General features: G+C 40.7%; 1 long non-coding RNA gene across 1 annotated transcript; it reads right to left on the bottom strand.

Moving 5' to 3' along the window:
- Positions 1-8,141: 8,141 nt before the first annotated feature.
- LOC109384735 (uncharacterized) lies at positions 8,142-23,019 on the bottom strand. The gene is made up of 4 exons (XR_002124479.1): positions 22,739-23,019; positions 21,775-21,899; positions 18,515-18,678; positions 8,142-8,343 (listed from the first exon to the last, which is right to left on the bottom strand). It is a non-coding gene; the product is annotated as an uncharacterized LOC109384735 (long non-coding RNA).
- Between the last annotated feature and the right edge of the window lie 2,605 nt (positions 23,020-25,624).

Here is a 25,624-nt window from a genome sequence, read left to right as displayed (position 1 = left end):
TAGGTATTTCCCACATGTATATTTTAATCCACATTAAATTATATATATATATATGTATATAATTACTAAAATGAAAAAACATGTACTCCCTAAAATCCACGCTTTTGGACTTATTGGTCAAGCTCAAGGCCTCTGCCTTCTTTCATAGGCTTGGGCTTTAAGAAAAACAGAGTTTTGGGTACCAGGCTGCTTCTGCTTTCTGTGATGTCACGGTACCCAAAGCAAGAAGTCATAAAACTCAACTGCCTGCTTAAAATGGGTGAAAGGGAGACTATAGGAGAGAGAGAGTTTAGTAAATTATCCTGGCACACATAAAATAATTTAATTTTAGTGACAAAACAGCATGATAATTAAAAATTATAAATCCTTCAGAGTTGGTCTTCAGTGATGTGTCATAAGTGACTGTGAGCACGTTCTATTAGTTGTTCTCATGAAAGACAACCTTGCCTGTGACACTTCTCTTTCCCCAAAGCAGCTGGTGACACAACCCTCTGTGAAAAAAGTATGCTTTTTAAGGGGTAAATTCTTCAGGGATTCAACTTAGGATGGGGTCACATCCTGATAAACCTATTGTAAGTTGAAAATATTGTAAGTTGAAAAGGATTTAATACACCTAATCTACTTAACATCATAGCTTAGCCTAGCCTACCTTAAACGTTCTCAGAACACTTACATTAGCCTACAGTTGGGCAAAATCATCTAACACAAAGCCTATTTTATAATGCCCAGCATCACGAGACAGTATCGTACCACATATCACTAGCCCAGGAAATGATCAAAATTCAAAATTCGAAGCATGATTTCTACTGAATGCGTATAGCTTTCATGCCATCATAAAACTGAAAAATCATTAAGTCAAACCATCGTAAGTCAGGGACCATATGTATAATGTCAGTGTTTTATGCTCCGAACTTGCTTAGCCATGACTGAAATCTAATATTTGGCAATATCCTTTTGAACTGGGATGCCCACCACTTTCCCACTCAGTTTGAGGATGGTGTGGACATTTGGGCCCCCCATGCCTGGCTCTACTGGCCTCCTCTCTGAGGGCTGGTGAGGGCTATGGGTGCCCTGGCCTGGCTGAGCTCTCTGCCACTGAGGGCTGGCTGTGTGGAAGATGGCCTGGAATGCACAGAAGCTGGCCCAGCCCCTGCTCAGGCACAAACCAAGAATGCTGGGACCCATTTTCTGCTGTGGGGAGGGTGTAGGTGCTGAGCAGAAGCTGGCCTTGAATGTAGAGGAGGCAGCATCCTTCTTTCCATGGCCTCCTCTTGTAGTTATTCTCCTCTTACCTCCCATGCCTAAGCACCCATCAAGCAGAACACTGCCTGCGGACACTCTCAGATTCCCTCGACTGATGACTGACCGATCAGTCAGGGCTTAGAGCCTCCCTTTTCTTCAGTGCCCTGCAGGGTTCAGGCTGCTGTCCTGTGTGTGTTTTCCCAGGACAGTGGAGCCACTTGCTCTGCCCCTGACTTTCACAGTAAAGCTACCGTCAGTCCTGGGAATACCCTCCCACTCCTCAAAAGGGAAGCTTCTCTTGGTGGGTCCAAGATGATCGTCTGGCACTTTCCTTCCTGAGAAATTGAGAAAGCCACGCAAATTTGATTTCTGTGGGCACACTATCAAATGTTTAAAAGATCAGCCTCATAAACAACAAACAAACAAACAAACAAACAAACTGATCAATGTTTATGCATAGCCCTGGGAGATTAATCATGACATAGAGGAGAAGGCCTCAATTTTCAGAGCCACGGATGCTGCTGCTTGATGGCTGGGTGATCTGGGTTAGGTAAGTTATTGAACCTCTCTGGGCCTCAGTCTTCTCATCTACTAAGTGGTGTGGGTGGGGGAGTAAGATTAAATGAAATTATAAAACTGTAGGATTCCTCTGTAAACGGCACAGCTCTCTTCAGGTGTAAAGCATCGCCGGTGTTACGTTTGGGTCTCCACTACAGGATCTTCAACATTTATTTCAGAAAATACTGAATTTTGATTTGTAAAAACAAATTACCCAACAATGAGTGAATGTTTGTGCATTTTTGACAACTGAATGTAGCCCCAGAATTCATCCTATATCATGGAAGGGAGGGAGTCGGCAGCCCCATGGAGAACCTGAAAGTGTATAAAACGGCCATTTCCTCAGGTGTAACCCATCCTCTTCAACTTACTACTAACCTGCTAGGTGGCCTCACCTCACATCCATCTGTCCTTTTGTTCACAGTTACTCCTGTCCCCAGAGTCCAGTGGTTGCACCTGGCCTCTCTGGGATGTCCCCGGGGTGTCAGACACCAGGAGAAAGCCAAAGAGTCCTGAACTACGGTGTTTTCTTGGGAAGGTGAACCTGCAAAATAATCAGCCTTTCGCCAGCCTGGATGAACAATCCTGTAAATTTCTCCCTTACACTCTTGTGTTAAAACAACTTCCTAATCCAGGTGAGGAAGGTGGTAGGAGAAAAAGCCCACTTTTGGCATAAACCTTCAGGTCATGGCTGCAGTGAGTAAGGGGGTCCTGTGACACTTGGGGGAGGAGCATCTGGTTAGGGTGTGTTTGAGGATCAGCTTTGGAAAGGGTCACTTCAAAATTTAGTCATTAAAGTCAGACTTGCAAATAAGTTTAGAAATACCCATCACCAACCAAATAGGAAGCCTCTAAAATCCTCATTCATTCATTCATTCATTCAACATTTAGAAATGCCTACCAGCACCAGATCCCCATCCAGGATCCAGAAGATCCCCGGTTTTTCCCTCAGCTTTGTCTGTGAGGTCAGACAGAAGATGTTGGGTTTCTAGTCACCAACTTAATTTAGAAGCCTGGTTAAAAGCACTACGTCGCCAAAGCTTTCCCATTCTGAGATAAGTAACTGCCTATCACCTGATGAGAATCAAAACTTGCTCCATTTTTTGTTGCTAAATAGTAGCTACTGGTAAGTATTTGTTTTGTTGTACAAGTGCTTTTTGATTTTGCATTAAATTCTGAGAATCCCTTAGATGCTATCATTTGGAAACATGATTCTAAAAATACCAAATTATAAAGAAATTACAGCACAATAAGTATTTTAATCACTTTTTATGGCTTACAATCAAGTTGACGAATAAAAAATTGCTTGAGTATTATTTTTTAAAACATCCTATAATTAGCCCTCTTGTTTTCCGTCTTCTTGGAACAGGAAGCACTTTGCTATGCAAGTTGCTTAACCATCGCAGAACATGTAAGAAGAGTGATATCTTCTAGCCAAACAGCCTTTAATTTCTTTATTTAAAAAATCCTCATGATGGACTGGTTCCTTCTTGAAATAACTTTCAGCAGTGTTTTCTTATTGGAACTTACTTTCTTAACAATAATATAGTCACATAAACTTCTTAAAGGTGCCTCCACAGCTCTCCCTGTTCATCTCTGATGGTCACAAGAAATGCATTGTGGGAGGGCTCAGTCATCTTCCCGGGGGACTGACCCCAACCCACCCTCCTTTCCTTTAACTCCTCATTATGTCTCTTCCTTCATTAATTTATTTTCTCCAAACCTTAATAAAAACAGATTTATATATTCAGCTAGAATGATTAATTTCTGGGAGAGCATCTAGTCAGCATAATTTCTAAGGTTGTAAAAAAATATTTTCTTTTTAGTTTGTTAGGTAATTTACAGAACAGTGAAATTATCTTCCATTGATGACATCAGACATGGGAGATCCACAGTCACAGTCTAATTTGAAAGTTATAGTTAGAGTCTGATGAAATCACAGTGGGTGTTACAGGAGACACCCTTATTAAAATTTGAAGATTATTTTGAAACTACTTAGTCTATTCTTTTAAATATATATTCCTTTTTACTGCTCATGATTTATAATTAGCATGGATGTTCTGTCTTACCATAAATATTGTCAATGGCTTTTGTTAATACACATTTGTTTCAGAATTACTCCATGTAACTGAATCCCAGCTATGTATGGTCACCTGTAATCACCTTACAGCTTTGCCAGAGACTGTATTACAATGGAAAGGTAGGATTCTTTTCAATCAGCTCTGTAATCCCTCATAAAGTACATTGCATTGTGGGATGTTTAGAATTCCAAGTTGTTCATCTCAGTTTCTGTTTGCTTCTATGTATGTTGTATTCATTCATTTTTCCTCCCTCCCTTCCTTCTTTCCTTCCTTTCTGACATCTATATGTCAGGCACTGTTCTAGGTTCTAAGAACGGACAGAAGTGTCAGAAAACAGCTTATCCAAAGTTTTCAGTTCAAATCCAATTAACTGACATCCCCAATTTGGAACAATTCAGGATAAGCCATATATTATTGAGGGAGACCTGGCAGCCGATCTTGAGAATAAGTTCATTGCTCTAAAACTTCTACATAGCATTATCAACCAGCAACTTCATGTATGTGGATGATGACTATTGGAAATTTATTTTAAAAGGAAAAACATTTTCTGGCTTCTTTCACCTGAGGATATGATAATATGTTGTGAAATGCTGTGCAAACTCTGAAATGCTACAGAACTATATAAATTTTTTGTTGTTATTCATCAACATTGAGATGCTCTGATTTTTGCTATTTCTTCTGACTCTTGATTTTATTTTTTTCAAAGACCAATACAGGTGCCACAGTTTTTTAAAGTAACATATGGATGAAAGTGAATCTGCACAGATAGAACCTGGCCATGGTGAGATCTGACCTTTTCTCTTTCCTTCCTTGCTTGGACAATTATAGTCTCATCCCCATATGTTTTCTTCAAAGATGCTATTTAAAGGGAAACTATATCTACTTGGCTCAAACCATCCCTGTTCAACAGACACTGGCAATTCTATACTATTTGGTTTCAATATGACAAAAATAAACATAAATTATATCCATTTAACTTTTATTTTAAATCATCTGCTGAGATTCCAGTCTTCTAGAAACATAATTGTATATCAGATAACAATCCAAGTTAGGAAGATTATAGGTATAATGTAGGGCAGGGCAATAAAATGACTGGGAAACATTTTCTATAATTGTTAAGTGGAAACGAAATCTTTAGAAACAACTAAATGACTTTTGGCAAAGTTAAAGACCAAACCAACGTGAGTTGATTGTTGATATATCTGTGTAACTATCTCGCTCTCCAGATCAAGTGTCTGTTACATATTGGGCTCTGACTGGTGAATAATAATCTCCTTTAATTATCTATCTGTTAAGCTGCTCTAGTGATCAACCTATCTACCTTACTTTCTGGCTCTCTATGATTTGTTGGTATATCTATATCTGTTAGGATATAGGTTTGGCTCCAAAATAACAGTGGCTTAAATGAAGATAGGAGTTTATTTTTCTTTCATATCAAAGTCCAAGATGGTTAAAGACTCTGTTCCACTCAGTCATCAGTGGCCCTTGCTCCTTCTAAATTGTCCAAGATGACTTCCTTCCATGTCTGTACTCCAGCCAGCATGGAGGAGGCAGTTGAAGGGCCTGCTGTATCCTTTTGAAAGCACAGCCTGGAAGTTGCGTGCATCACTACTGCTCATATCCCATCAGCTGTAACTAGATCGCATGGTCTACAAGGGACCACCTAGCTGCAAGGAAGCTAGAAAATATTGTCTTTTTTGTTGGGTTGGCTATGTGCTCAGTTAAATAATCAAGGTTCTATTACTGCAGAAGGGGAGAATAACTATTAGGGAGCAACTAGTGATTTTTGACTAAATATCACATTATTTAGTCTTCCATCCCTTCTCATAATCAATGCTATATACTTGTGGTTCTTAAAGTGTGGTCCTTGGACCAGCAGCAGCAGCATCACCTAGGAATTTGAAAAAAGTTCAAATTCTTGCCCCCCACCTTCCCAAAGCAACTGAATCAGGAATTCGGGCTGCAGCCCAGTAGTCTTCCTGCCGAAGTTTGAGAACCACTGGTCCAGGGTATGATATTCCCAAGAGCCAGAGGGCAGGCTGGGCATTAGTAGAGGGACATGGGTCAAGAAGGAGAGGCTCAGAAGTGGTCAGCTCCTGACCCTTGCCTGTTCTAGTCCTTATGAAGTCACCGCCTGTAAATCTGTCTTCCTGAGGCTCTGCTTAGTGACCTGCAGCCAGGGCTATGCTGTATGGTGGGAAGATCACGGGATTACTGGACAATTGAAAATTGACCTTTCCCAGCGGCATACTTCATGTTTCTGTGACTCATTTTTCTCCTATATAAAATACGTTGGGGATGGAGAAGGAGAGCAAATGACCTTGATGTTCCCCTCCAGCCCTGCTGCCTCATGGGTCTGTGCATTGCTATGATGGCTTTCTTGAATCACAGTTTTGTCCTTTTCCACCAGTAGCTGAGATGGTGCAGTCTGGGGCTTAAAAACAAGGGCCTCAAAGTCAAGTAGGTTTAGATTTGAACTAAGGCCCCCCCACCACCCCTGCCACTTGTTAGCTTAATGATCCTGAGCAAGTTGCTGAACATCTCTGGGTCTCAATTTCCTCATCTGTAAAGATAATCAAGTTAACTTACTAGATTGTTTTGGGACTTACATGAGACGTTTTTCTATGTGCAAAACACATAGCAAGGAGCCTGGCATAAAGTAAATGCTGAATAAATGGCAACCATTGTCATGCTGTGTATGTTGTACCTAATTGTGACACACCAATTGAACAGTGTGTCTTCCCAAGAATCTCTCCTTATGTGGGAAATCTTTGTCATGTAATTATTTATTCTTTTCTGAGGTCTCACACATTTCAAAAAATGGAGACTAAATTGAAACATAATTTTCTGGAAATCAAAAGCCTTTCTTACATCAAAAAAGATCAGCCCCATTAGTAAAGCTGCTGCACACATGGGACATCTACAAACCTCTCAGGAACAGGCTCCCTTGAGCCTCTCTGTAAAAGAGAAAAGCAGCTTTATTCCTGTTTTACAGGTAAGAAAACAAAAGCTCAGGGCGATTAGATGCTGAAACAAGGTCACCCGGCAAGCCAGTGGGGAGCCTAGGTTCAAATCTCATGTCTGAGTTAGATGCCTCCACAGAAACCATGCTTTAGCTATGTTGTAAAAAAAAAACACCTGTTCTTTTCTGTTTCTCCCAATAGCCTAAAAACAGCTTGCATCTGCCAGTGCTCACATTATCTTGGGATTGCCAGCATCTAACCTGGCACCTGGCATATAGGGTAAATGCTAAACAAATGTTTGTTGAATGACAAAATGAATGAAAGAAGCAAAACCGTTGGACTCCCACACTCGGGGCCACTCCATGGAGGACTTCTCTTTTGGAATTGTTGCTCAAGTCTCATAGGTAGAAAGGCTTTCTCTGCTGCCCCTGGAAACATGGCTCAGCCTGCTCGCCGCCAGTGCATTGCTCGCCAGCGTGGAGTGGTAGATGTAGGCAGGCAGGTATCTTAATTCTCCACTTGTCTTTCCTCCTCCTCCCTTCTTTTCCCTCTTGGTCCCAAAGTTATTTTGGTAGGCGCTCTGCAGAGCAGATGTCCCTGAGTGGGCATCTGACTTCTCTTACTATAATGTCTTTTACCCAAACAGCCAATTATGTTGCTGACGTCCCTCGACTCCAAAGCCAGGGGAGAGCAAAAGATGAGTCAGTGTAATGGGAGAATTCTGCCTCTCAGACATCACATGCTTCTCATCCCTGTTAAATCCCCTCAGGTTCCTCCTCCCCACTGTCAACACTGGCATCTGTCAGTTGGTGGCCAGACACTTGAACAGACTTTGCCAATTAGGGAAGTCACACCTCTTGGTTGGCAGGCACACTATTGTGGCTGGGCCCCCAGCAGGGAGCCATCTGGCTTTCGGGCAAAGGATTTGCCAGAGAGGAACAAGGGAGTATCCCTGATGGCAACTCCTGTCACGTGGGAGGCTCCCTCTGAACGCTCCTCTCAGGTAAAGATGCAAGATGAGCTGTCTTTTTTCTCAGGTTTAATTTGAAGCTATTGTTGCTCCATTTCCAATCATCTTGCTTCATTCAGGGAGAGGTTACACTGAATTTGTCTTGGCAGCATTAAAACCATTCTGTTGTTATTTATTACTCTCCTCTTTCCCGTCCCACTCCCTTCTTCTGTGAACCCTGAGTTTTGCCATTCTATACTGGGTAAGCTTAACAATATTTATTATTTAAACATAGTAATGTCTTACAGTTGTACAGAGTTTTGCGAAGCCCTCTCACCTCCCCGGGGTAATTCCGAATGAATTAGGAAAAGTAGGTAATATCATGTTCCCATTTTAGGGATAAAGACACTGAGTTCCAGGAGAATGAAGTAATTGGTCTGCCACATGCTGGAGAAGAAGGCTGGATGGAGAACCTGGATTTTATTCCTAGTAGTCCACAGGCTGGCTGTGTATCTTGGGTCACTCAGCCTTTTGGCATCAACGTTCTCATCTGCAATTCAAGGGAAAAAAATAACTCCTGAGGTTTTGTTGGGCTCCAAGAGTCTTTATTTCCAAAGTCACTTAGTTTCTAAGTGACCTAAATGGCATTAAAGTACCACATGGCAGTGTCCTGCCACAGAAATCGACCCTTAAGTGAGTTCATTTTCCTCCTTAATTTTAACGGTGGAAAAATTTTAAACACACACAAAAGTAGAGAGAATAGTATAATGAACCCTCATAGCCCATACATCGGCCAACATTTATTTGACTATCTTGTTTCTTCTAGCCTTCTTTAAACAGAAAAGATCTGCAGTGTTTTAAAAGGAAAGTCCAGCCAGATATCTTGTTATTTCACCAGTACAGATTTCAGTGTGAATTTCTAAACCAGAGGGGTGTTTTTAAAAAACAAGACCACTGTGCCATTATCCCACCTAACAAAATTCATCAGCACTCCTTAATAGTATTTTTCGCCCTTACCATATTCAAATTTGCTGATTGCCTCAAAGATGTCTTTTTATAGTTGGTTCATTGGACTCAGGATACAAATTCCACACACTGTATTTGATTGATAAGACTCTTCTAGGTATCTATTATCTCAATTGTTCCTCTTTTTTTCTTCTCATGCTATTGATTTGTGGGAGAAAACATGTTGTTTGTCTTGCGGAATGTCCAGTATTCTGGATTTAGCTAAATGCTTCCCTGTGGTGTCATTTAATTTGTACCTCTGTCCTCTGTATTTCCTGTAAATGGGTAAGTAGGTCTAGAGGCTTGATCAGATCCATGTTTAATTTTTTAACTTTTTGGTGGTTCTAGGCAGTTTTTATTGCACATTTTGAAGCACATGAGGTCTGATTGGCCACTTTTTTGTGATTTTGAGACTGGGATTGATTATAGGGTTCAGGTATTATCAAAGAGATCCCTCTATTATAAATGCGTTTGTTTTGTGTTTGCACTCTTCTTTAGCTTACATATTAACAAATAGAGCCATCAAATTTAAAACAATGTATCTGCCCTTATCCTATTCTCTTTCATCTTTTCAGCCTTTTCCTATTTCCCATGGTAGATACTTATTTTCTTCCTCTTCTACCACTAAAATATGTAAGAAAAATAATATGCAGTATTTTTTTTAAACAAACAACCCCCCCTGCCCCCAACAAACCCTCAAATGTACATCCAGACATTTGATCTGATGATAGGACCATCTACTCATTATAATAGTTATTGATACAAATGAATTTTGCATTGCTGTGTTATAAGCCTTCTCAGTGAAAATTCTTCAAAGTAATTGAGAATTTATACTTAGGTACATTATATAAATGAAGGGCCTGGAGAAAATTATCAATAGCACTCTCAGGAATGCAGCTAAGGATTGTTTTTTGTTTTTGTTTTCTTTAGTTAAGGGTTTTGAGAATGTCCTTTTGCTCAGCAGGCATGTTTCTGCTTTTGTTTGCTCTTCACACTAAGAACGCTCCTTGTGAAGCAGCTGTCTGGAGGCAGGCAGGACCCTCTGGGCAGGTGTTCCTTCTCACTGGGGAGCTTTGCTGGTTTCACCTGCAGTGGAATCACACACATAAAAGGCACAACATGGCATCTGAGTGGTAGTTATCACGTGTGCATTTATATTTTTTAGGTCAAGGACACTGATAAATGTCACAGGGCACATGCTATTGTAAAGAAAGCAGCAGGGGGCCGGCCAAGTGGCACGATGGTTAAGAACTGGCTTGGGATGCCAGAGGGCCCCGGTTCGGATCCCACATATGAGGGCCAGTGACACTGCCCTCTACAGCTAAGATGCTGAACAACAGCTCAACCTGGAGCTGGGCTGCTGTGAGTCACTGGAGACTGCGTAGGCTGCAGCCCCTGCTGCAGTGGGTTGCCATGGGCTACCGTGTGTAGCCAGCAGCCAGCGTGAGTGGCCAGCAGCCACAGTGAGCGGCTGTCCAGAAGCCGGCGACTGATCTGCCTCGCCCGGGAAGAGCGCAATGATGGTGCCAACTTGGGCCAGTGAAGCAACGTCCTCCACAACTAGACTGAAGAACAAAATGACAGCAACTTCTCTGTTCCCCTTCCCCAATTCCCCAACACTGTTCCCCTTCCCCCAATTCCCCAGCACTGTTTCCATCCCCCCAGTTCCCCAATGAAAAAAAAGTCTTTAAAAAAAAATAAAAAGAAAGCAGCAGGAACCTGTCAGAGTTATTTCTAGTTCTCTATAATTACAGTGGGTCTAACACACATTCCTGTATGTTTACACACCTATAGAAAGGCAACACACTTTTTAAAGAAAGTTTATTACAATAACAGATAGTTGAAGTTGGCTTTTAAAACATAATACTGTCTTTTGTGTTGTCCTGCCATACTGGTTCCCTACCTGTCACCCTTTTCTTTACTCCCCTGTTCCTTCTTTTCTTTGGTTTTAAGCCGTAGCTTTGCAGCTTCGGAGCTTTACCCCTTACAAACAGTGTGGGACTTGGTGTGAGGCACAAAAACAAACACTAGGAACCTGGGTTGCCTCGTCCCTTACAAAGGTGTTAATAATACCTACCTGGGGACTAATTGTCAGATGCAGTACTAACTATCTTTGAAGGCCTGGCCAACTGGGTAGCACTGTACATTCAAACGGTGCTGCTCTCATCTCTTATTCTGCCAAAACTTTGGAGTTTAAAACCCTTTGGTGGCTCCCCCTTGCTCTTGATGTAGCACAGATTCTTTAAAGAGGTCCCAAGGTCTGCAGGATCCAGCCTCTCTTTCCTCTCCAACCTTATCTCTCCCCACCGTGGACTCTCTCAATCCAAACCTCCAGACTTCCTGAGCTTTATTTTGAACACTTGAATGTGCTGTGTTTTCTTGTCTTCCGGCTTTTTCACATGCTATTTCCTTAGCTTAGATCATTGTCCCTCACCTCTTCCTCTGCTTGGCTAATGCATCCCTGAAGTTCAGATATTTCTTTGTCTAGGAAGGTTTCCCTAATCTCCAAAAATTGTAGGGCACTATCAGAGAGCACTTATTACACATGTTGTAATTCTTCATTTGCTTGTCTCTCTCTCCTGTTAAACTGTAAATTTTTTGAGGACAAGAATCAATTGCCAAGACATTTGTCTTTGTAGCTCAATTTCCTAGCTCAGTATACAGCATATATTTGGTACTCAAATTATTTTTTTTTGTTGTGCAGATGAATAAAGCACTAAGTTCCAACTCTACTTTCTTTTTGGAAAATTGATGTTTTCTTTCTCCTGCTTGTTTTTTGTACTTTAGAATTATCACCTCATTGTGCACAGTCTTGTTTCCTATAGTACACAGTTTAGCACCTTATTATCTATGTTTTTATTCTATAATTTGTGTCTGTATCTGCCTTAACCCTATTGTATTAGTTATCAACAAGTTTAGCAACAAGTTTCTGTAAATTTAGCAACTTACAACAACAAACATTATCTCACACAGTTTCCATGGGTCAGGAATCGAGGAGCATCTTAGCTGGGTGGTTCTGGCTCAGGGTCTCTCATGAGGTTGCAGTCATCGGAAGGATCTGTTCTCAAGAAGGTTTATCCACTTGGCTGTTGGCTAGAGGCCTCCATTCCTTACCATGTGGGCCTCTCCATAGGGCTTCTCAGGTGTCCTCAAAACTTGGTAGCTGGCTTCCTCCAGCGAGAATGACGCAGAGAGAGAACACAGGAAGTCGCAGTGCCTTATGGGAACTTGTCTTCAAAGTCTCACACCATCACTTTTGCTTTTTTTTTTTTCTGTTTGTTAAAAATGAGTCATTAAGTCCACTCCATACTCAAGAGAAAGGGAATTGTCATCTGAGAATATTATCTGGATGGTTTCAGTCCTTTGAAATTTCTTGAGACTTCTTTAATGGCCTATTATGTGTTCAATTTTGTAACTACCCCTTCTGTGCACTTAAAAAGTCATCTATTGGGTTCAGTGTTCTTCTATGTGTGGGTTTCCCAATTGCTTATTCAAATATTCTATATGTTTACTAATTTATTTGTTTGCTTGATCTATTGATTACTGAGAGAATTGTGTTAAAATCTCCTACCATGACTGTAATTGTGTCTATTTTTTCATGTGATTTTGTCAATTTTTCTTTGTATACTTTAAGATACTATTATTAGATATACATTTAGAATTATATTTTCCAGGTAAATTTAAACTTTTTACGATACAGTGCTTTTCTTTATATCTAGTTATGCTTTTGTCTTAAAGAATATTTTGATAATGTGAATAGCACAGCTTTCTTTTGGTTATAATTTGCCTGGCATACATTTTTCATTCCTTTACTTTTGACATTTTTGTATTCTTATATTTTAGAGGCATCTCTTCTTAGAAGTATATAAGTAGATTTTTAAAAATTAGGTCGGATACCTTTGTCTTTATTGGAACATTTAGTTTAATATTATAACATTTAGATAATATTACTATTATCAATATTATAATATTGATATGCTTGGACTTATTAATCTTATTATATACTTTATAGTGTTTCATTTTTTCAATGTTTCTTTTTCTCTTCTTTCTTGCCTTCTTTTAGATTGATTTTTTTCTCATCCATTTTTTTCCTCTATGAATTTAGAAGCTAAACACTGTATTTCTATTATTTTAGCACTTACCTGAGAAACTTCAACATATACTGGGTTGTCATAAAAGTCATGACTTTTTTTTCTGTTTTTCGTTGCAAAAATGCGCCATGACTTTTCTGACAACCCAACATTTATACTGCCTAGGTTTTTTTTTTTTTAAGATTTTTTTATTGGGGAACTGGGGGGATGGGAACAGTGCTGGGGAATTGGGGGAAGGGGAACAGACAAGTTGCTATCCTTTTTTTCTTCAGTCTAGTTGTGGAGGACGTTGCTTTACTGGCCCAAGTTGGCACTATCATTGCGCTCTTCCCGGGCGAGGCACATTAGTCACCAGCTGCTGGCCGCTCACGCTGGCTGCTGGCTACATACGGTAGCCCATGGCAACCCACTGCCACAGGGGCTGCAGCCCACGCCATCGCCGGCGACTCAGGGCAGCCCAGCTCCAGGTTGAGCTGTTGTTCAGCATCTTAGCTGTGGAGGGCAGTGTCACTGGCCCTCATATGTGGGATCCGAACCGGGGCCCTCTGGCGTCCCAAGCCAGCTCTTAACCATCGCGCCACTCGGCCGGCCCAATACTGCCTAGGTTTTATTGGGGCTCTTGAATAAGTAGTATATTTTATTAGTTCTGAAAATCTCAGCCATTTTCTCTTCAAATATTGCCTCTGTCCCACCATTCTCAATCAATTTCTCTCTGTCTCTGTCTCTGTCTCTCTCATTTTCCTTTTGATTAGATATGTGTTAGACATCCTTACTGTATTTTCTGTACTCAACCTTCTTTTTCTGTGTTTTCCATCTCTTTGTATCTCTGAGCTTCATCCTAGATAATTTATTTGCTTCCAGTTCTCTAATTCTCTCTTTAACTTTGTCTTTTCTGCTGTTAACCCTATCCATTGAATTTATAATTTCAGTTATTATGCTTTTATTTTGAGAAATTCTATCTATTTATTTATTTATTTTAATTTTCTTGGTTATTTTAATAGTCTCTTGCTTCAGTTTCAGTTTAAGGATCATCAGACTACCTTGGTACTGTGAATTGGGGTTAAAAAATCTAGTTGAGAATCAGATTGCAGTATGAATTCTCAGAGGGTAGTCCCTCATTTTAATCTGTGCTAAGTTTGAAACAGGTAATTTTTCTCTTAGTGTCCTGTATTGGGGGAAGGGGGATGAGTATATTTTTGGTTAAGCCTGACTGACAATGAAATTATTATCTATTTCCCAAAGACTTCCAGGCCACAAAAATTGAGAAGAGGTTGACTGGTTTAACAGAAGAAAAAAAAAAAGAGAGAGAGATAGAGAGAAAAAGAAGATTAACCTCAAGACACTTTTTAAAAAGAGCAACACACCAAATAGTTTAAGCTAACGATGAATGCATTTATTTAAATGAAGTAATGGAGGGCAAAACACCACAGAAAACAAAAAAATGCAATGTAGAAATTTTGGATGACCAAGAGCGATAATCAGGAAGTTTTTTTTTGTTGTTTGTTTGTTTTTTTGTTTGTTTGTTTTTTTAAGGACATCTGCCAGCAGTTATTGCAGCAACCAAGTTTCTCTTAGAAAGAAAGACATGACCATACTCGTTTAGATAAAGGGCTCAACAAATGAGAAATTGTAAAGTAAATGATTCTGATACCTCAAGCTTTTTATAATGTGAATGCTTCTAGGGCAGAGACTATTTCTGTTTGATTAGTTCTTTTTGGAATTGCAAACCTGAGCATGTTATGTGATTTGGGTGGGGCTAAACACTCATAGAGCCATTATGTTGGCCTTTCTGGAGACCTTCAGGAAACTTCCACTCAGCAGAGGCAGGGATACCCAACCTAGCCCTGAGCTGCAGCGCCCACGTAAGGGGCACAGGTACAGTGTTGGGATCCAGGGATATGCCAACAAGCTCCTCACCAGCAATTCTTGTATGGACATTTCCCACGGTTATAGCAGTCTTTGTTTTCTCAGCCCTGGAAGAGCTTCCCATCGAGCTAATTTCTCCAGTCAGTCCTTTCCTTTGTGAGCAAGGAATAGGTGCCCTCTCACCATTTAACCCTTGAAGGGACATTGGAATTACTAATGAAAGATAGCTAACACATTGTGAGTGTTCACCATATCCCAAGCACTATTCTAAGTGCTCTGCTTGTGTTAACTCATCTGATCACCATAAAACTCAGATATTACCTCATATGTAAATGGTGAAACATATCCCAGAGTTAGGTTCATTTGAGGTCTTCTGAAAAAGGCCTAGAACCAAAACCCTAAGGTGCTTTCAGATTTATTATTCCTTCCATGACAAGTGAATGACACTCCCCAGGGAGTAGGTTATGCACTTGGAGAACTTTGGCCCATATATGTGCATATATATTTACCTATAAATATAAATGTATAACAATTGTAATAGATGAAAACCATACGCAAAATACTTCTTAACATCTGTAAAAATTTAAAAAAACAATAGCAAATCCCCTTTCAAATTTACTTGGGAACTTGCTTAAGCCCAGTAGAAATTACCTTTGTTTTTTCCATTTTATTTAGGCATCTGTGCCATCCCCAGAGGTTTAAGTTAGAGGGTTTCTGGATTCTGTTCTTTGCCCTCCCATTGAAATATTTATTTTATTAGACACAAATAGCACTTCTCATATATTAGGTACAGTTTTACCTTTATGAACTTTACTAGCTCTTTATTGAATACTTTAATCCTCATCAAAATCCTACGAGACGGCACTTCCTCATTTTATTGAGGAGGAACTAAGCTGCAGAAAAGTTAAGTAACTTGTTAAGGTCACTCGACATGAGGGACATAACCAGGTACCCTGACTCCAGTGCCCACTGCTTAACCTCCTTACCATGTCACCTTTTCCATCTGTTCAGGCCAAGAAGTCAAAGCATGAAACTCTGCAAGCATCTTGGAAGTTGTGGATAAAATAAACAAAGATGTCCTATAGGTTTGGATGGGGAAAACAACCCTGCTCACTCTTTACAGTGGTAAGTTCTAGTCCTCTTCAATTAATGTGCATGCCAACCGTGCTTTGTACTGGACAGTAGCAGACCATGTAAACATCAATCCCTTTATTCAGCCCTGTCGGCTGGTGGTCCAGCCAGCTGGTGTCTTACACGTCTTCCCTGTAGTAATTACTACATAGCATCTTTAGAGAAACTGGTGGAGGTCACTTTCAATAGTGATCATGATAATCTCCCCTTCCTCTTTCATCTCCTTGATCCTCAATTACAGTAAAACCTTGGCTTGCAAGTAACATGGTTTGCGAGTGTTCCGCAAGATGAGCAAACATTTCTAATACATTTTAACATGGTAAATGAGCAATGCCTTGCAATAAGAGTAGTTTGTTTCTGGAACGAATTATGCTTGCAAACCAAGTAAGTACATTTTAATGGGGTAAACCAGCGATGTCTGGCAGTATGAGTAGTTTACTTCCGGAATGAATTATGCTTGCAAACCAAGGTATTACTATATTTTGTATTAAAATAACATTTGTGGTTAAAGGGGAGATATGATCTTTGGTGTCTAACTGTGATTACTGGCTGCTACAGCAAGAGAGGGACTGACTCCCCTGAGATGCACACCAAGGTTAGGATTCCCAGAGCTTTAGTCCACAGGTATTGTGGTCGTTTATCATAGTCTCTTCCATGCACCAGTCAAGAGTGTTCCTATCCAGCAAGTTTAACACCAAATATGCCTCAGGTGGTGGGAAAAAATGCCTCTTTGTAGATGGTGGAAGGAGATCTCCCCTAATTCTTAATACAAGCATAGTTCAGACCCATGACTCTTCTTTCTATCTATAGTGCTGACCCTGGGAGATGCCTTAGAGTTGACCTGGATGAGGTCTTCTGTGGAGGGTAAAGAAACTGATGTCAAAATAGGCCAAAGGACTTGGTTAAGGGACAGAAATGGGCAGCGTAACTAGAGGTGTTGGGTATCTTCTGATCACTCTTTAGATTTATTGTCCACCCCCCTTAACCCTGCTCTCAGCCCAGGAAACTGACCCATCTAAATTGTATCAACAGACACTCTCCCTCTTTGGCATAGCCAGTGGGAGATCTGGTAGGGGATCAGTGGAGGTAGAGGGATGAGGTTAGGTTTTTATTTCTTTCTCTCTCCCTGTAAGTTTGCCTTGGAGTGACTGTCCCTCCACTGAAGGCACTGCTTCTCTCAGGGTGGCCTGTAATATTCTCAGGTTATTATCTCTGTCTGTGAAGTCTAATTCCTCATTTTCCCATACTCAATATGCACCTTCCACCCTCTCCCAAGAGTTTGTTTGGACTACGTGTATTTACCATATTTTTGTTCTCACTTCGGCATGTTCTTGCACACTTCCAATTCCTTAAACATAACTTTCACTTCTATTTCTTAAGCCACATTTGCAAATGCTTCCCTGGGTACCCTTGACTGTAATCGCCCTGATTACAGGCAAGATCTCTGCATCGTGGGGACTGGAACTGTTTCCATCTTGTTTCTGGTAACCGGCACATGCGCCTTGGCACCCAGTGTGGATGTACATGAGTAAGTCAGTCTTTAATTCTCTGCACCAAAGCCTAATACAAAGTAGGGCCACAAAATATGTCTTGAAAATGAAATAATTGTTCTCTCAATGCCTTCAGCTCAAAAAATGGAGAGATGTTCAGATACCACTGATAGCTGCGCAATTTTGAGGCAATTACATTTCTGTAGCTTCCTCAACTCTACAGAAAGATAAGTAATATCCAACCTCGTGTTTTCCACTTACGAATGGTGAAAGAATTTAAATGGAGTACTTGTTGAGAATGGAAAGCCTTGAGGTTCTTGGAAGAGAAAGAATATATTTTTCAGAAAAGATAGAATCTAGCAAGAATGCTACGTTGGAGAAGGGAACTGTTTCTTCATCAAACAGTGCATATTACATTAAAGCAGCGGTTCTCAACCTGTGGGTCACGACCCCTTTGGGTGTTGAACGACCCTTTCACAGGGGTCACCTAAGACCATCAGAAAACAAAAAGATATTTACATTATGATTCATAATAGTAGCAAAATTACAGTTATAGAGTAGCAACAAAAATAATTTTATGGTTGGGGGTCACCACAACATGAGGAACTGTATTAAGAGGTCACAGCATTAGTAAGGTTGAGAACCACTGCATTAAAGTCACATAATGTAAGTGAAGGATTCAGTCTAGCATCTGGCGTAGAGGAAGCACTTAGTAAATGCTTACTATTGTCTTTAGTGATTATTTGCAAAATTCTACTCTAGCATTAGGTAATGAGTTCCAGGATCTCTTTGTTATTATATTGTTGAAATGGAGTTTTATGTGCCTATTTGTAGTGTTATGTGCTCACTGTATCATTGTTATATCAATAAATAAGCACATAAAAATAATTCATGTGGATAAGTAGGTACATGGGTGAGTGTGGTGCTATGGGGAAGGGATTTGTCATAGAAGATGTGTAAGGGAACATAAAAGAAAACAGGTTGTGAAAGAGCCCATTGAGGGAACTTGGCAAGTTGTTTGCATTCTGAGGTTTCTGAAATTACATTAAAATTTGTTTTTCTTTGTTACAAAAGCAATATCTATGACAGAATAATTTTAAAACTACAGATAAAGAAAATAAAAAGGGAGGTACTATACCTGAAATCCCATTACCGTGAGTATCTGTTGATTTCACCTTTCCCCCTGCTTCTTGCCCTAGACCCTGGGGCTCTCCCATGGCTCTCAGTCCTGCTGTAACTGCCAGGCATGGGGTCCATGACCAAGTGTGGGCCAATCAGACGGCCTCTTCTAGAGATCTGGATCTGAGTGGGGTGAAAACAACACACACACACACACACACACACACACACAGAGAGAGAGAGAGAGAGAGAGAGAGAGAGAGAGAGAGAGAGAGAGAGGCTGAGTTGATGTTTCCTAATTGCGTAGTGTAGCAGAGGCTGTCATCTCTTGCTTCTGTTGCCTGCATGCCAGATACAGCTTGTCCCTGTCCTACCCAAAGCCTGGTTGTTAGCTTTTTCCTTTCTTTCTGTGAGTTACTCCAGCTCTTTCTGGTAAATTCTTCCCCTCCCACCAAGTTTACCAGAGTTGGTTCCTATTGATTCCTAGTTGGGGTACTCACCTAGAGACAATTACCATTACCATCTTGGTTTAAATCCTTCTGTTCTTGCTTCCTATGGATTAGTGTATCTGATTAGCAAAAGGTATTCACATACATGACGCTAAATTTCATCTCATGTCAGCAAATAGAATTTCTCTATATCTTGATGATTGCATGACATCCTATCCCATATGCTGTATCGTAATTTAAATTAAGTAATTTCCTGTGGGACGCTTAGGTGCTCTCAAATTTTTGGTATACGAAATAGCTAAAACCTTGCACACATTCATGGTTATTCCTTTAGGATAAATCCTCAGAGTTGTAATTGTTGAGCTAAAGGGTAGACGCATTTTAGAGACTTTAGATTTAAAAAAACCAAAAACTGTCAAATGTAACCTTTTTGGAGGTCTATTTCCCATCCAGGTATATTCCAATGACTCTAATACCATGAAGGCAATCACTGTGACTATTTTTATCATCATATGCTCAGCATCTAGCACAGGGCCTGACACACGTTAAGCACTCATACTTGTGAATAATGAATCATAAACACCTACTGAGTACTTACTATGTGCCAGAAACAGATATGGGTATTAACTATGTCAATTATTTACAGAGAAGTTAAACAACTCACCTAAAATCCTCCAGCTAACTCGTGTCAGAGCAGGGTTTGAATGCTGACTGACAGTCCAGATCCACGGTCTGTGCTCCTAACCATGAAGCTCTTCAATGGCTGACTTGAATGACTGATCCTTTATATATCTATCGAAATTTCACCTCCTCAGGGATGAATGTCCCTGGCTAGGCCTTTCTCTTTTACGCTACTTACCATATGTTTTGTAGGACTTACCTTACTTGCAATTATATATTTAACATCTCCTTTCTCTACTGTAACATCTATGAAAGAGGGAACTGTGTGTATCTTGTTCACAGCTGCATTTCTACCTAGCACAAGGTCTGGCTATGCTCACGTATTTATTGACTGGCTGAATGACAACAAGTGAAGGTGGGGAGTAGTGAAAGGGTGCAGGTTACTTCAGCTTTTCTACCTTGCAGCATCCAAAAGCAGACAGGTGAGAGTTAAAGGCACTAACGGTTCAACGGTGGTTAGCTTATTTTTTGGTCACAGGGTTCACGTGGTGTGTAACAGCCCTTTGAGAGTGGAGTGCTAATTTTAATTTCCTTTTGAGGTGGAGAAAGACAACAGGAGGAGCCACAAGCCCCAGGGATTGATCGGCAAGGTGAAGCTCCCTCTTGATTGATTTAACAAGCAATTTGCCAAGCAATAAGGGTGATTTGCCAGGCAAAAAGCTACAAAAAACCATGAATATGTGATAGTTATTAACTTTTCCACACACAAAAATCATAGTGTCAAATGTATAAAGCACAATTGTTTACTAGATACAAGAATGAAACCACAATTGTAATGGGAAGATTTAATATACCTCTAAAAAGGTCTTTCCTTTCACAGATTACTACAATAAGATAACCACCTCGAATCCATTAGGATGGCTACATCAGAAAACAAAATAAGTGGTGGTGTGAATGTGGAGACATTGGAACCCTTGTGCCCTGTTTTTGGAAATGTAAAATGGTATATCTGCTGTGGAAAACAGTATGGTAGTTCCTAAAAAATTAAACATAGAGTTACCATGTGACCCAGGAATTCCATTTCTACCCCAAAGAATTGAAAACAGGGACTCAAACAGAATTTGTACACCAATGTTCAGAGCAGCATTATTCCCATATCCAAGTGTTCATTGATGGATGAATGGATAAACAAAATGTGGTATATACATGCAATGGAATGTTATTTATACTTAAAAAGGAAGGAAATTCTGATACATGCTATATAAGAATGAGCCTTGAGGACATTATGCTAAATGAAATAAGCCAGTCACAAAAGGATAAATCTGTATTATTTCAATTATATGAGATACACAGAGTAGTCAAACTCACAGAGACAGAAAGCAGAATGGTGATTGACAGGAGCTTAGAGGAGGGGAGAAGGGGAATTATTATTTAAGGGGTGCAAAGTTCAGTTTTTCAAGTTGAAGTGTTCTGTGGATGGATGGTGGTGATGAGAGTACAACAATGTGATAATGTACTTAATACCACTGAACTGTACACTTAAAAATGATTAAGATGGGAAATTTTATGTGTATTTTACCACAATTAAACATTTTTCAAAAGGTCTTTGAAAAATCCAGTTAAAGTTTTAAAAATGAATTTAGATGATTTGAATAAAATAAGTTTGTTAACTAGCCATATGGAAAACTTTGTATAGATAATGGTACGCCCATACTTTCCCAATGTCTATGAAATACTTAACAAATTTGATCATATGGAAGACCACAAACTTCAATAAATTTCCCTAAATGTTATTTAGGCTGAATTCCTTGACCACCATGTAAAATCACTAAGAACTAATAATATGTACGATGATGATGATGATGATGATGATGATGATGATTGGTCTCTCATGTAGGCAAAAAACAGAAAACAAAACAAAACAAAAGGGAATGCTAGCCCAGTTTTGATGAAGGCATTTTCAATACCCTGCTGGTCATCTTACAGAATTGACCAACCCGCGGGCTGGTGGAGTTGTTCTATGTCTATCTTACCTAACATAAGATGGTACATGGTTTCTCTTGATGGGTGACCAGAGGTTGGTACTCAAATAGTAACTGGGGAGGTGAGGATAATGAATAGGTAGGCAGAGGGATGGGTGGAAGGAATAAATCATTTCAGAAGAATTTGAAAAGCAGGAAAGAACACAGTTTAAAAAATGAGGGAATACCTTTTAGGTGAAAGAAATGGCTTCTGTCAGGAACTGATTAGTGGTGAGGGCAGGGGCAAACGAAGCAGAGGAAGTCATTCCCACAGGTCTTGGAACTGTGATTCCATTTGCGCTCATCCTCACCACTACGTGTAGTATGACACATAAAATTTTAAAGTGAATAAAATATAATTTCATTTTGACTTTGTAATTTCAGAGGGCTTGAATCACTTCTTCTGGAGTGGCTCTGTTTCATTTTAAGTAAAACGGTTTCAGGCATGATATGCTTTGGTCCTGTCTCCTCCACTATCTCCCAGTGTCTCTTTGGTTCTCTTCCTCTCTCTCCAATTCTCCCAGTGAAGTCTGCACAAAATGGGCTCTTAGCAAATGCTGCCAACTGTACATTCCCCACCCCCCCACCAAATAAGTCTAACAAGGCATATAATTCAGTGGTGCCTTCTTACTTTAAAAAGTATGAATGCTTCTATACAAAAGTGGGCCATTCATTTATCACCATTACCGTAAGAAAATACTCCTGAGGGCTGTTCTCCAAGAGCCTTGTTGATCACCTCAAAGAGAACCATTACTTTTGGAGGACGACTTCACTTTTGAAGTCTGTAAAATCACAAGGACAATGCCTCCCAAATCCTGGTTTTCTTGGGAGTGGCAGAAAGGATGTGAAAATACTCTAAAGAAACCCAAAGAGTTTCTGCTTAGCTCTGGACTGCTGTCTACTGACCCTGCTGGTGGGGGTGCTGCTATAAACCCTATCCCTCAGAGGGACAGATAAGGGAGCATACAAATCTCCAACTCACCAGAGGAAAAACAGACAGACAACTCTCAGAGCAGTTAGGCACTCATTAAAACAAGTTATAGTTCTATGTTTTTGATGGCGTCGACACCACAGATTTTTAACCCAGGCAGAAAATACAAGGACAAAATATGAACACATAAACCATGCTCATGCTCTTCTTAGGCTCTTTACCTCAATTCAGCTGACTTGTCTTCCAGCTGTGCTGCACGGGGTTCTCCTCTCCCGTCACTGCCCTCATTTCCCGCTTCCAGAAAGATTCCTCTTGTGATCTTTGTCCATCTCCCAACAATCTCCCCCTCGCTCGGTGCAGCTGCTGATATCCAGGGGCTGGCCCCTCTTCTGTATGAGCCCATCCCCTGTTCACAGCTGATTGATGGGGGTAGACGCTTGACCCAAGTTGGCCAACCTGAGTTTCTCTCCTGAGAACGTGCAGTGTGACACAGATAGATAGAGGCTAAAAGTTATGGAGCTGAGTCCCAATGTGACAGGCAGAATTTCTAATCCACTTCCCCTAAGCTGTAATATGATGAGATGATAAGACATCACTCCCATGATTATTACATTATATTGCAGAGTTGACCTTAAGATAGGGAGATTATCTGGTTGAGCCTCATCTAATCATCTGGTCTCTTAAAAGCAGCAGAAGCGGAAGAGATCTGAAGTGGGACAGAAGGGAATTTGATACCCCATTGCTGACTTGAAGCTGGAAGGGGTTATGTGTGAAAAAACTGCAGTAGTCCCTCCCTGTCAGGAAGTGGGGAACTCACTCCTGTAATCACAAGGAAGTGGATTCACCCAACAACCTAAGTTAGCTTATAAATGGACTGTCTCCTAGAGCACCCAGATAGGGCAGCATAGCTAATGCTTTGATTTTGGCTTTGGGAGATCCTGAACAGAGAACCCAGTTGAATCATGCCAGACTTCTGACCTACAGAACTGTTAACTACAAAATCTAGTATTTTGCTTTAAGCCACTACATTTGTGGTAATTTGCTATGGCAGCAGCAGAAAACTAATGCACAGGGTATGGCAATGCATTTGGAGAGGGTGGTGACCTCCTGCAGCCTAGGGTCTCAGCACCACCTTATTCAATCCTCCCTTCACTATTTTCACTTGATTCTGTGAGCTATGCATGTATTTTCCAAAAAATTCCCTCTTTCTGCTTAAGTCAGTAGATTTGGTTTTCTGTTGCTTATAACTAAAAAGGCTTAACATAAGGAGGTACAGATTTAAGCATCCTGCTATGTGTACCACAGTGTAAATCTGGTACTTGGAGATGTGGCTCTGTGAAGACTTATGAGACACTAAATGAACTTTGGGAAGTCTCAGAACTTTAAGTGGATGGAAGGTTATTGAAAAAAATCTGCTATTTTTGTTGAGTATGTATAATTGCATCTTAAAGACATTATTTAGATGTGATGACAATATTGACTTTGGTCTACAGATATGCCCACCCATATCGGCTCATTGATAGAAATACTTTGCAATAGGCCTGTTCATTTGGCTAGGGCACATACTCTGAAGCTCCCTGGAAGCCTGAAGATCAGTTTACACTGGGTGAAAAGCTAGGTGAAGCCAAAGCATGGCCTGCTGCTTCAGGCATGGTGGGGCCAGAGGCCCCTCTATACCCCCACCCAGCTCCAACTGTCTACGTAGACCCCTGGCAGGACCATGCCAACCTGGCCTGTGGCCAGGCAGAGTGAGGAAGCAGAATGACAGAGCCATCCAGGTGCAGACAGCTGGCTTGGCAGAGAAGAAGGGGCTGATTGACACAGAGGAAGAGGAGGGGCAGGCCGTGGGCACGGTCTCCAGCCTGGGAATCTTCCTGTGCCTGGACTCCCAGTCTGCAGTAGAGCGGCACCCTCCATCCTTGAAGGTCAGTCAGAGGGGAGGAGGGCATGGGGAGTAGGTGGGGCTGGGAGTGAAACCGAAGTAGGGGAGAGAGCATAAGCAGGGAGAAGATGCATCCCCTTAAAATTTACCCAAAGTGGAGGAAGTCTCTCTTGGCTTTCCTTGCTTACAGAGGAGAGCAAGACTGAGGTCCACAAGATTTCTTCTCAGCTGTTTTTGTAAATGTCACCAAGTATTATAATTTTGGTTTTTTGCTAAAATGTCCTGGGTGCAGAAAGCATGACTGAGTTATTTACAGACAATGAAATACAGTCCTTTCTGGGTGGGGTCAGTGGGAAAGGAAGAGGATAAGGCCAAGGGCAGGGAGGAGGGACTGTGATAAGCTGCGTGTTAAGCAGGAACAAAGAGTAACTGGGTCTCGGACATTCCTCCGAAGCAGCAATTTTAAAAAGACAAGTACACTTAGATTTTAGGAGGGGTCTGCTTTGGGCACAAGGACGGAAAACCCGGGTTGCTCATAAAAGGGTGATCTGGTGCTCTGCTACTGGTCCCTGAGCAGGCTCAGCCTGGGAGCCCGGGGACTACGAGCTGATGTCAAGCTGCCAACCCAGACTCATGTGTAATTAGGTGGATTTGGATAGAAAACCCACAAACTGATCCTACTTCTCTGCTTTTCTACACTTGGGTTTTGATTTTTCTTTCCCCTCTAACCAGTTTCTTTAGGGCTTAGTGTGTCCATTTATAGTATTTCTTCACAATGGGAAAGAAGTAATAGATTGGCTGGGTTCCTAGCTGAAAGTCAATCTTGGTATTCCATTGATAGGAAAACCTCTTATCTCCCCTACTCTTTCCCCAAGAGAGCCAATAGATTAGGCATTTTGCCATTTTTCAGATCTTTCCTCAAGCTGAAAGTAACTAGATAACCATCATGTGAGATAAAGGATACGTTCTCTGATGAATAGGCCTAAGGAATAAAATATTTGGAATTTTCTTTTTTCATTTTTGTTCATCTACTTAATAAGGTTTCAACAATTTACTCCTTTAACATCAGTTCTTTTGGCTGTAAAATGGAGCGCCTAATTCCATTTTCCTCATAGCTCCAGAAGAGATTTAATGAGTGTTCACGGACCATAGAATCGTGTTTATTACTACACCCCTCCCCCACTCTCATATCCACGTATGTTTTTCAGACGATATTTGATGGAGC

Source organism: Hipposideros armiger, unplaced genomic scaffold, assembly GCF_001890085.2.
Source record: "Hipposideros armiger isolate ML-2016 unplaced genomic scaffold, ASM189008v1 scaffold_101, whole genome shotgun sequence".
Taxonomy (NCBI): Eukaryota; Metazoa; Chordata; class Mammalia; order Chiroptera; family Hipposideridae; genus Hipposideros; species Hipposideros armiger.
Note: the sequence above shows the minus strand (reverse complement) of the source record. Positions and strands in the feature narration are given on the sequence as shown.